The sequence below is a fragment of the Pongo pygmaeus genome, chromosome 5 (assembly GCF_028885625.2).
Source record: "Pongo pygmaeus isolate AG05252 chromosome 5, NHGRI_mPonPyg2-v2.0_pri, whole genome shotgun sequence".
Taxonomy (NCBI): domain Eukaryota; kingdom Metazoa; phylum Chordata; class Mammalia; order Primates; family Hominidae; genus Pongo; species Pongo pygmaeus.
In genome coordinates, this window is record NC_072378.2 from 81,349,875 (window position 1) to 81,362,072 (window position 12,198).

Here is a 12,198-nt window from a genome sequence, read left to right on the forward strand (position 1 = left end):
ATAATAATGCATTGTACACTTGAAAATCGCTAAGGGAATAGATTTTAAATGTTCCCATCACAAAAAATGAGAAGTATGTGCAATAATAAATATGTTAATTAGCTTGACTTAGTCATTCCACAATGTGTGTGTATATACATATATCAAAATATCATGCTGTATACCATAAATATAAACAATTTTTATTTGTTGATTAAAAACATTTAAATTTAAATTTCAATAAATGGAAAGGGAAATGGGTTTGGAGTCAATCAGAACTGGATCAGATTCCTGGCTGCACAATTTACATGGACAAATCCTTTAACCTTGATGAATGTCCACTTTCTCATCTTTAAAATTTTCCTAATAATACCACAAGAAATTTCTGGAAATACGAAATAAACTAATGTATGTGAAATGATTGGCAGGTTACAGATGATCAGTATCAGAGTCAGTTTCCATCTTTCTGCCCCTCAGTTTCATTCCTTCTTCCCTGTCTTCTGCCCAGGGCTCTTTCATTCTATATCTGATACACAGACAAAATACAATAGTTATTGACTGGGTGAACTTGTGTAAAGATGTTGGTGAGTAGATCATGTTTGCAAATGTGTAGAGTAATAGCACCCTTTTGGCCAACCCAAATTCTTGCTTTGCATAGGGACTTCCTTAGCTCTCCAGAATTCCCAGATAGATAACAAGAGGGATACCGGTGAGATGGATATTATTATTGTTGTTTTATGTGCATCAGTATGTATAACTCTGGATGTAGATATTTATACTGGATGGATTTATATAAATTTTCTATTTCTAGGCAAGAGTTTCCTACATTCTACTTTTCTGGATTATGAGGAAATCCTTGAATAGTGTGGGCTTTGCCAACCTCTCCGTCCAAATTCCTGCTATCTCTTTTCTCTTCCAGCATTCCCATGCCTTCTATATTATGGGTTAAATGATTCAAAAGTGCTGCTACCTCCTCGGTGCCTTTGCACAAATCATTTCTTCCATTAGACTCATTCTTCCCTTAATCTACCATGTATTAACTTGTCCTTTAGCTCAACCATTACTTCTGAGAAGACTCTCCTAACACCACCTCCTCTTTTCTCATAGTTGTCTAGACTTTTCTACTCATCATATTTGCCATTTTATTATTGGTTTAGTTTCTGTCTGTTTCCTCCCCTAGATTTTCATCCCATGAGAGCTGGGTCAGCAATTTTTCTTGCTTTCTTCTGTGTTTCTATAGTACTCCACAGTTCCTGGCACATAGTAGGTGCTTTAAAAGTATTTGTTGAAGGAATGAATGAAGAGGTGAAAACACTTCACAAATTCACATTTGCTTCTCTTCAAGTAATGCTCTTGTAAGTAGAAAATGGTTGGGTATATTTCCAACAAGGTCATTTTATACAATTTGGCAAACCTGAAAATGATGTTATGTCCATCTGAGTCCCCGGCACTTAACTCAATATTGTTTTTAAAAAGTTTCTCATAATAAAATACAACTAAATTTTCAGTGGGTCTATAGAGGAAATACAGGAAGAAATACCCCTTTTAAACAGGCAAGCTTCATGGGCCACTCACATCTAATATGCAGCAGAAGCAATTCTATGTATTTTTTCCAATTCCATTATTATACCCATGATTTTTCGATAAGGATGCAACTACATACCTCTGATTTCCTTCTAAGAATCTTTGTGATGTTGTCGATACAGGTGCACGCCTTCAGTATGTACAACATGACTCATAGAGTGTATGACATCGCAGGAGGTTTAACAAACATAAGAAGTAACTAGAGTACAGTTGCTTGGCTGGTATTGCTAGGTTACTATCTAGTAATCCTCTTGCTTATCTTGGGCTTCTGGTATTTTCAATTCCATTTAGTGAGGGTTGGAACTACCCTGATGTGTCTAGTTTTGTAATATATTAAAAGTCTAGCCAAAAAGAGGTGGCTATTCATAAGCAGGAGCTAAGTGTTTAAAAAAACCATGCAATGAGAGAAATAGACCAAATCGTCAGGAAGGACAGTGTCAGGAAGCTTTGTCTGACTTATTTTAATTCCTTTTTTTAACTATCTGACTGCATGTAAGTATTCATAAGGCTTATCTTGCCAATATAAAATATGCTAATCATGATATTAACATTTTTACCTATTAATACATATATTCTGCCCCCAAATGTCTTTTAGCACACGTGAGAGAAAATTGGGTGAGTAACATGGTTTTCAGTAGTTCAAGTTTGCCACTCATGGATATTTAAAAATAGAGTAATGGCAACATGCCTTTCCTAGAAATGCAAGAAGAATCATCTACTGACTGTCATAAAGCATGAACCATGAGTGATATATATGGGACATAAGAAATAGTTATGAACTTTTTTCTCCATTTAGGCCTAACAGAGCTGAAGATAAAGAAAAATGAAAAGACAAGAAAAGAGAAAAGAAGACAGAGAGCGAGAAAGAAGAAAGAAAAAAGGAAAGAAAGAAGGAAGGAAGGAAAGAAAGAAAAAAGGAAAGAAAGAGAAGAGAGAAGAAAGAGAAAAGAAAAGGAAGGAAGAAAAAAAAAAGAAACTCCCAATAAATGAAAAGGGTCATTCATCCATTGAGGCAGGCAGGAAATCACTATATATATTTTACACAGGTAATAAATGGCAGGGGTATTGCTGAGGGCAGGAGGAAAAAGGAATTAAACCCATAGAAAACTAGACAAAGTGCAATACTCTAGGAGTTAGACCTCCAAATTAAATCCTTACAATAATGTTGAGCAAGTGTTTTGATACGTGTATAAGGAGAGTCCTGCTAGAACGCAGAAGTTCTAATGCCTCCTGGAGGAGAGCAGGGAGACTTCAGACAGGAGATAGCCCTTGAGCAGACTTTCACAGCAATTGCATATTTCCTCCACCAAAATCTCCATAAGGCACTGAAGTAATCCATTGCATTGCTGAACAGAAAGTTTATGAAGGGGAATAAAATACATCTGAGATTGGACAGCCACTTGAATTATTTCTAAAGTTCACACAACTCCAAGGTAACACTAACAACCACAACAATTACTATTATTACTAACATTTATTCACAATATTTTATTTTAAATTACCATTAGTTAAATACTAAGAATCTACAGGACTTAATGCTACAGAACAGAAACCATAAGTAGAAGGAGGCAGTATCTCTCACTGATGAAAAATGAATGAGGACATGTATTGAACAATGAGACATGGTTTAATAAGGTGTCTCATGTGAACCTGCATAAGACAGAAAAATGTCTTGCTCTTTACATCCATTAAATAATAACAAAGAAATTGGTGTCAGAAAACTTGGATATGCATATTCAGCTATATTAAATAAAACAAAGACCAAAAGAACTGGAATAATCATAATTAGATATTTATTCTAGTCAATATCTATATCTAGTGTGTATCATTTTGGACAGTTGTCTTTCTTTCAAAACCCTTCAGCTAGAATGCCTACCCCACTGTCACCTCCACTGCAGCCTTCAAGACCAAAGTCTTACGTTATTATGTTGATCAAGGAGCCAAGCTCAAACAAACATAATCAACAGAGTTATGGTAAAAATTATAGTTGGTTAAATAGTTTACTCGCTCAACTTAAGCAAAAAGAAAGTCTAATTTTGCCAGAATATTGCAGTAGAATATTCGTGAAGTGCATTGGTGCTGAGTCTACAAACATTTAGTCTAACTAGATTGGAAAGGAAACAAAAATTTAAAACAAAGAAACCAAAAAAGAAAAATGTGTGTTTGATTAATCACAGCTTGGCAATAGCTCCTCCAGCCAATAGAACCCCAGAAGCATTTTCTTCTGCTGATCCTGTACCATCTTCTCAAATCATTCTTAAGAGGCCCCAGTGAAAGTCATTTCCACTAGATGTGTGCTGACTCAGTCAGGCCAGCCAACCTTGATTGAGAACTCACCTGAATGCAGGAGCCATGAGCCAGTCAGTTCATCTCTGAAGTGAGAGAAAGAACAGTTCACATCTTCGTTAATTAGATACTAGCAAACTAAATGAGTAGATTCATAGGAGTAGGCTATCATTTTACCACCTGAATGAGAAAAGGAGAGGTGCACAGATATGATTCTTCAGCAAATTGGCTACAGCTGCCAAATTGCACATTCAGACAGCCCAAGACAGTAACTATTTAACAGAGTATCTGTGCTGGGCCTAGAATTTTCCTAAGACATGTTTTTATATATCTTATCATCAGTTGGGTTGAGGTATAGGCTAAGAAGTATAGATGAGACATTGGTTTATCTTTCTAACTGAATTAAGTTCATGAAAGTGCACAGAAAAGATGGATTCATTTAACACTCATGACTTTGATTTATTTTGCCTCAATGCATTTATCTACAAAATGAGACAGACAAATATCTGTTTAAAGGCACCTCCTAGTATTGAGCTGAAAGTAACATAAATAAGAAATGCATTTTAAAAGCTAAAAATTCAAGTGTAATTTTTATAGTGGATGATTTTTCTCTTTAAGCTACTGATTTTTTTAAAGTCTTATTTTCTTTGTGTTTTATTTCTACCTTTGTAGCATGAGAATACTTTTTTTTTTTTTTTTTTTTGAGATGAAGTTTGCTCTTGTTGCCCAGGCTGGAGTGCAATGGCACGGTCTTGGCTCACTGCAACCTCCGCCTCCTGGGTTCAAGTGATTCTCGTGCCTCAGCCTCCCAAGTAGCTGGGATTACAGGTGCCCGCCACCACACTTGGCTAATTTTTGTATTTTTAGTAGAGATGGGGTTTCACCGTGTTGGCCAGGTTCATCTTGAACTCCTGACCTCAGGTGGTCCTCCCGCCTCGGCCTCCCAAAGTGCTGGGATTACAGGCGTGAGCCACTGCACCCAGCCTAGAGTACTTAATACTTACAAACAAAAGAAAGTTGTTCAAATCTAATATTAAAAACATAATTAGATATTAATCTGTCAACGTGCTTAACTCTACTAGATCAACAAGATTCTAAACAACAACCTGAAATGGAACATGTCATTAATGAACAAATTTTCAAAAAGTAAATTACACTTAAAAATTTCTTGAGAGTAGATCTCATGTTAAACATTTTACCGCAATAAACTAAAAGAAAAAATGTTTAAGTAAATAATTTATAATTTTATTAGGTTTTCCTATTTGAAAACGTCTTTGTGGACTTCAGGGAAAGGATGCTGTATAAGAAATTATTATTTTACCAATCCCATGTTGATTTTAGGCTCCACTGAAGAATATGATTAGAGTTTGACCCACAAATTGTTGACAGAAAGCTTGTATTCAAATTTTATTTGGTGACTTTCATTGAATGAAAAGTTTATGAAGATGTTTGTCTTTTATATTATATTCCTTCCCATTCTGTCCTCATATATGTGCACTGGGGGATGACAGGGAGATGATGACAGGAGAGATTTATTAAGGGAGGACTATTTATTTTCTGGGCAATTTCTACTCTAAATCTAAATTCCTAAGAAAAAAAGGCATGTCTTCCATGTAACTGCTACTTAGCAGACATCAATTTCTGCTGTCATTTCCAGAAAAGCACCATGATTTAGTGTGGGACTGTAACATCAGACTTTTGGGTTGGGATCTCTGCTCTGTCACACACTAGCTGTGTGACAGAGGGCAAATTATTTGACTGTTTTATCTCTATGTTCTCATGTGTAGAGTGGGAATAATATACAGTTGTTAAGATTCAATAAGTTAATACATATAAAATGCCCAGAACATAGTAAATGCTCAGCAAGTTTTACTTATTACATCCATTTTTTTAAAATTTGTGGGGTTTTTTTGGTAAAAATTAATCTGCTCTGCTGTTAGAAAACAAGAGTTGCTTAAGGTGAAATGAAAGAAAAGTAAAGAAAGAAAATTCTATTAGTCTACTAGTTGTGGAAAAATCATATTTTATATCTTAAAATTGAAATGGAAGACCTCAAGAAGAGAAGACTCAGTCACACCAGAAGAAAAAATTGCCCATGAAACTTGAACTATTGCTAACAGAGGTCACCATGTGAAAACAGGAGCCTGCAAGCATTGTTGAACACACAGTCTCTTTGGAGGACAGCCCAGGGACACAGGTCAAAACTATGCAACTTTCATTCTCTACTACTCAGTGAGCTCTTCTTAGGAATATAAGTGCTAAAAAAATCAGTCAAGAGGTGAATAAAGTCTACCATGTTTATAAAAATGGCTATTTCAGTATTATGCATAATCTTGAAAAACTATGAAATGACCTAGCTCATAGGGAAATGTCTAGTTGATGAAATATTATATTATTAGAATCATGCATATTAAAATTAGCAACATGGAAAATAATGTTTAATACTAAGAAAAAAGGACTTGAAAGTGTATATAGCTTATTACTGCATCTTTATGGAAATACATTCATAAATATTTAATGCAATTATATGATAAAAGGCAATAAGCGAGCTGAGAAAAAATGGTTGGGTTTTGTGATAATAATTTCTTTGTACTGTTTTTGTGAGTATAATTTCTTTGTACTGTTCTACATTGATACTAAATAAATACAAAATTAAAACATAAACACATACATGAAGCATAATGCTAAAATCAATCAAGTAACTCATGTTGTAACAAACCAATAGCTTAAATAACTGTTCAGTTTCATGAATTAGTAGAGGATTTGTTTTACCTTTCTGCTGGTATTGATACTGTTACTAAAGCAGTGTTCATTTCACATGTGTAATAGGAAACCTATGTGTCATGATTTAGCAAGTTTGAAGTGAAAAAACATCTTATTGATTTTTTCTGTGTAAAAAGTATATGTAAAATAGTTCATTGTTCAATAGTTAATTATGATAAAAAATAGGTGGCACAGTAAAAAACCAACATTTACTGAAAACATATTATGTGATGTATAGGGTTTTTAGAAATACATGATTTCTCCTTTCAAATGCTACAAGAAAACTATGATTGATACCAGAGTAAACAAAAAATCAAATGCCATTGTGGTCAGGCACCATGTTTGCCTCTAGGAGTTCCATGAACCACAAATATAGACTGAAAAGAATGTGTGTCAAAGAAGTAGACCATGAGTTCCCTTGCTGCTGACTTCAGCTCAGAAACATGACCCCACAAAACACACTGGAGCTGACCAAGTTGCACCCAAGGATTGGACCAGCCACCCACTGTGGAAACCAGTGAAAGACCACAGGAGACCAGGTGACTCTTCCTCCTCCCAGCATCAAGAGGATCACTACGACAGACACCACGTTGGAAAGAAGTAAGAATTGAAAGGAAGAAGTCACTATAATAAGGACTTAAATTTAGAATTCCCAGAATATTTACCTCAAAGAGAAATCTGAAATCAAAATAGACTGTTTAAATCAGAGGAGGCAAAGAAACCATTGAATGACATTATTTTTATTTTTCCTTGCTACCCAGAGGGGTAAGGTAGAGATGGGGAGAAGAGAACTTGAGTTTAAGGAACATTATATAGAATGTAGAAAAAGAAGATAATCTTTGTTTATCTAAGCAGTATATGAATAGCTTTCTATGTTTTGGGATCTCTGAAAGAAGAAATCACATTTTATTCTTGTACTTATCCCCCTTTAGAAAATAGATAGTTATGCAATAAATGGCACTGAATGAATAAATCACAAGACTTGAAGCGATGAGAGAGGTTTTCTAATTCATCATCCCAATTTCAGGTAGACTACCATAATTCAGCACAGAAACCTTTTTCTTGAGGACCTGGAGTATTTATCGTGAGTTTGTTCTTGGCCTGTGCAGTAAGCAGGCAGAACAGTCTCTCTCCACCAGCCCTACCTTTCCTTTCCTGTCCTTTCTTCCTTTCATTACAATTTGCAGGCTGTTTTTCTTTACTTGCTGATTGTTAATAAATTTCTGCCCTTCCTCTCCCCACCCCTCATATCAGCTTACTTTTCCAACGAAGAAAACACCAGTCTTGTTGAACCATCTGTTACAAACACTACAGCAGAATAGCAAAGGGATTTTTTAATCAAGGAAAAACTTGAGGTTAAATTATTACTATCTTGATTATGTGGGTTGTTCAAGAGAACTTTAATTTTTTTCTCCAATGAGAAATTCCTCCAGATAACCTATTGAGTATTTGAGTCCTCTGAGTCCTCCTGAGGCACTAGCACACTCAATTTTTTATGCTGATCAAATTATAAAACACACCATACATGCAATTTGTTAGCTTGACTAAGTTTTGTTTTGCTTTTGTTCCTTTAGGTTTTGTTTGTTGTTTTCCTGTTTCCTTTTTTTTTTAAAAAAGGAAACCTTCTCTAGTTCTATCTACTTTAGGGACATTTATTTGGAGTGAAATAAAAGTGACTTGTAATTATAGTTTAATGCCTCAAAATAGAAAAATGTGCCAAATTGCTTAACCAAATACATATTTGGTTGGGATTTCAGAGTTACTCCTGAGTCAAGGCCCTGGAAAGTCTGAACCATTGCTTATCTTTAATTTATGGTTCTCTGCTAAGGGCAGCACAGAACTGATTGTTCATAAGGTTAAAATTTTGGCTTATGAAAGTTGTACATCACAGAACAGGCATTAAGACAAACTTCTATTGCATTATTTTTCTTAGTTGTGGCATCTCCTTCCCTTCGTTTAAGACTCCCTCATGGAGGTATATCCAATCCTGATTAACAGGGCTGTGGATAAAATGGTCTGAGATAAAGGCAAAGTGTTCGATGAGCTCTTCCTGAGATTCCTGAGCTCTTTCATTTCCTTCTTTCTTATTTTGGCCTCATAAAATATTGTTTGTGGTGTCTCACCAGAATGATCTTGTACACTTTAGCATTCTAATATGCAAAATTTTAAAAATGCATTTATCTCCAAGTTTAGAGGAAGAGTAAGATGGAGAACTGTGCTTTTCTCAAGTGTTTGCCAACTTTCAAACCTTTGGCATTTTAAGCAGAGATCCTTACAAAACGGAGTTTTCCCTGACATGTCCGGATATGTATGTACCTGAACTAACTGAATTTAGTCTTTCAGGGAAGCAGAAGATGACCAAAGTGACTATGGGGGCAGTGAGGGCCCTGTGGCTTCATTCCTAAAGTTCAGCACAGTGCTCCTCCATCTGTGCAGCTTGGTTGATGTATCAACCAGGATCCTGGCAAGAAACAGATGGCACACTCAAATTGGGTGCTTTGAAGAGAGATAGTAGGGGACTATTTATTAGGGTGAAGGTAAGGTGAGGAAGCTACAAGTACTCTGAGGCTAGTGACAGTTGGATTGGGAGGAGGGATTTGTGGTACCCTAGGCCAGAAGGGGCAAGGGAAGGAAGTAGTTACCAGAACCTAGAGACAGATAACAAACATAGAAAGAGGCATGTGGTGAAAGCTGCTGGCAAGAGCCTGGCTTCCAGTGGGGATATAGTTGGACTAAAGAAGTTGGATACAGTCAGCCCAGAACGGACTTGTCCTTGAGCTCCACAACTGGAATCCCAGAATAAGAGAGGCAGTTGATGCAGGTCAGATTCATGGAGAAACAGCAGGGTGAATTCTGGATCTGACAGTGAAAATAGAAGAAATACAAAAACCAATGAGATTGATTCCCAAACTCCAAGGTCACGGCTGCTGCTAATTCATAGGTACCTCTTTGTGAACTAGAAAAATAAAATGCCTTTTTGAGTGACACAGACCTATTAGTGCACAGGGTTTTGTTCTACTGGACTCTGATCTATCTGAGCCAATTGAAGTAATTCTATTCCCCTTGCCAGAGTTATTGGTTTGGTGATGGGTGCAGAACCTAGTCCAAACCACTCAGCATCCTGACTATCCCCTGGTAAAAGCCAATGATTCAAGGGCAGGCATGTGTCTGGCAATAGCCTGATGGGAGTGAACTTCAGAACATTTGATCTATGACTGTTCAAGAAATTCTTTCTTCCTTCCCCAAGTGAACAAGGGAGCTTATGGTCCTGAGAGATTCTAGCATTTACCATCAGGGAAGCCAGACTAAGAATAGGCCCAGTGTCTAACGGGCAACAAAATGAAGAAATTATCCACAGCTCTTATTTTTATTATTATACTTTTTGTATCCTGAGACTTTGCTGAAGTTGCTTATCAGCTTAAGGAGATTTTGGGCTAAGACGATGGGGTTTTCTAAATATCCAATCATGTCATCTGCAAACAGAGACAATTTGACTTCCTCTCTTCCTATTTGAATACCATTTATTTCTTTCTCTTGCCTGCTTGCCCTGGCCAGATCTTCCAACACTATATTGAATAGGAGTGGTGAGAGAGGACATTCTTGTCTTGTGTCAGTTTTCAAAGTGAATGCTTCCAGGTTTTTCCCATTCAGTATGATATTAGCTGTGGGTTTGTCATAAATAGCTATTATTTTGGGATACATTTCGTCAATACCTAGTTGATTGAGAGTTTTTAGCATGAAGGGGTGTTGAATTTTATTGAAGACCTTTTCTGCATCTGTTAAGATAATCACGTGGTTTTTGTCATTGGTTCTGTTTATGTGATGGATTACGTTTATTGATTTGCGTATGTTGAACCAGCCTTACATCACAGGAATGAAGCCAACTTGATTGTGGTGGATAAGCTTTTTGATGTGCTGCTGGATTCGGCTTGCCAGTATTTCATTGAGGATTTTTGCATCGATTTTCATCAAGGATATTGGCCTGAAATTTTTTGTTGTGTCACTGCCAGGTTTTGGTATCAGGATGATGCTGGCCTCATAAAATGAGATAGGGAGAAGTCCCTCTTTTTCTATTGTTTGGAATAGTTTCAGAAGGAATGGTACCAGCTCCTCTTTGTACCTCCCACAGCTCTTACATCATGAATATCCAAGTTAAATTATGCCTGAAGTCTACCCTCTCTCTATATTTTTCAATCATATTAGTCAATACATTTCCTTTAGTTTGTAAGTCAGCCAGAGTTGAATTTTCTTTTGCTTGCAAACAGGGGTTCATAGTTCTTATTGACCTCTCCATTGTGGAAAACTTAAAGCTTTTTAGCTTCCTCATTATTTGAACCATATGGGACAAGGAAGATTTTTTTAAAATTGATTCTAACCAAACTACATTTTCAACTCAAAACCAGATTGATTTCAATCATTCCTGTAAGTCTGTCCTTACTGATGTTCACTTAGAAGTGAAAGTACCTGCAAAATTATTTAACACGTTTCAGGTCATGTTTTCTTTCTGATACCTTCTTTAGCATAATTGCAATGAAAGTATCCTTTATCATCTCTTCAAACAATTGTATTTGCATTTGTCAAAAAATGCTCCCTCTGAGTGGATATCTGCCGAAGATATCCTTTTCATACCCACAATTGAATTTTATTTTGGTAATTTGAATACTTTACATTTAACTTCCTTGCTCACAAATGTGAAGGTATAACTTAACATTAGAGACATTTCTGTAAGAAGAAATCAAAAAATGCAAACTAAAGTTTAGCAACTCAGGAATTTGGTTAGGTTTAACTATCAGGAGCCAGACTCCAAAAGTAGACTAAAGTGTGGCCGTCCTAATCTCTGTAGTGATCAGAGCTTGTCTGAACTCTTTTTTGTATATTTGGTTTATTTCTAGCTGGTATGCAACATAAAACAGCCTTTAAATCGGCTTCCCCATAGGTTATCTTGACCTCTTGAAAATCTGCCTTTGTGCTACCCACAAGAAGTTGGTGGTCATTCTCCCAATTGGGAAGGGAATGCCACATGATAAGGCCTCAATAGACTTTTTATAGTTTCTTGCTTCAAAGAATTTTGTTCAGGCCCCTCAACAAGAAAGATAAAGTCCTCAGTGTCTTGCTTGGTTTCCAATCTGGTTTCCTCCCTTTCTCTTCCACGCCCTGAACTTTAACTTAACCAGCGTCTCCACTACACAATTCTGTTTTCTAGCTGTGTCTTTGGTCCATCTCTCCACCTGGAATGTCTTCTCAGGCTCTCCTCCACAACCTTCTCAGGCTTACCTGGCCAACTCCTACTCATGCTTGGCTCAGTTGGCACCCTCTCCAGGAATGCTCCTCTTTTCACACTCTGGCAGCTTTGCTTCCTTTGTGCTCTCATGTTAGTTCTGTCCTTGCAATTCTACTCTCAGCGTATCTCAATGTGTGGACTCACCCACTAGACTGAGCTCCATAAGCAGGAACAATGTCTTACTTCTCTTTTTATGCCCACTGACCACGGAGAGGGAGTCCTATACTTAAAGAATTCCATGTACAAAAGAATATTTTTATCTCCTTATCCAGGTATGAACTCCCCAAAACATTAGATTTCATATC

At 36.6% G+C, this 12,198-nt stretch overlaps 1 long non-coding RNA gene across 1 annotated transcript in view; it reads right to left on the reverse strand.

Annotated features, from left to right (window-relative positions):
* Positions 1-7,338: 7,338 nt before the first annotated feature.
* LOC129038743 (uncharacterized) overlaps positions 7,339-12,198 on the reverse strand; it is a 231,171-nt gene continuing 226,311 nt past the window's right edge. Inside the window, exon 3 of the long non-coding RNA XR_008503222.1 lies at positions 7,339-9,471. This is a non-coding gene — a long non-coding RNA (uncharacterized LOC129038743). The remainder of the gene's footprint in view (positions 9,472-12,198) is intronic.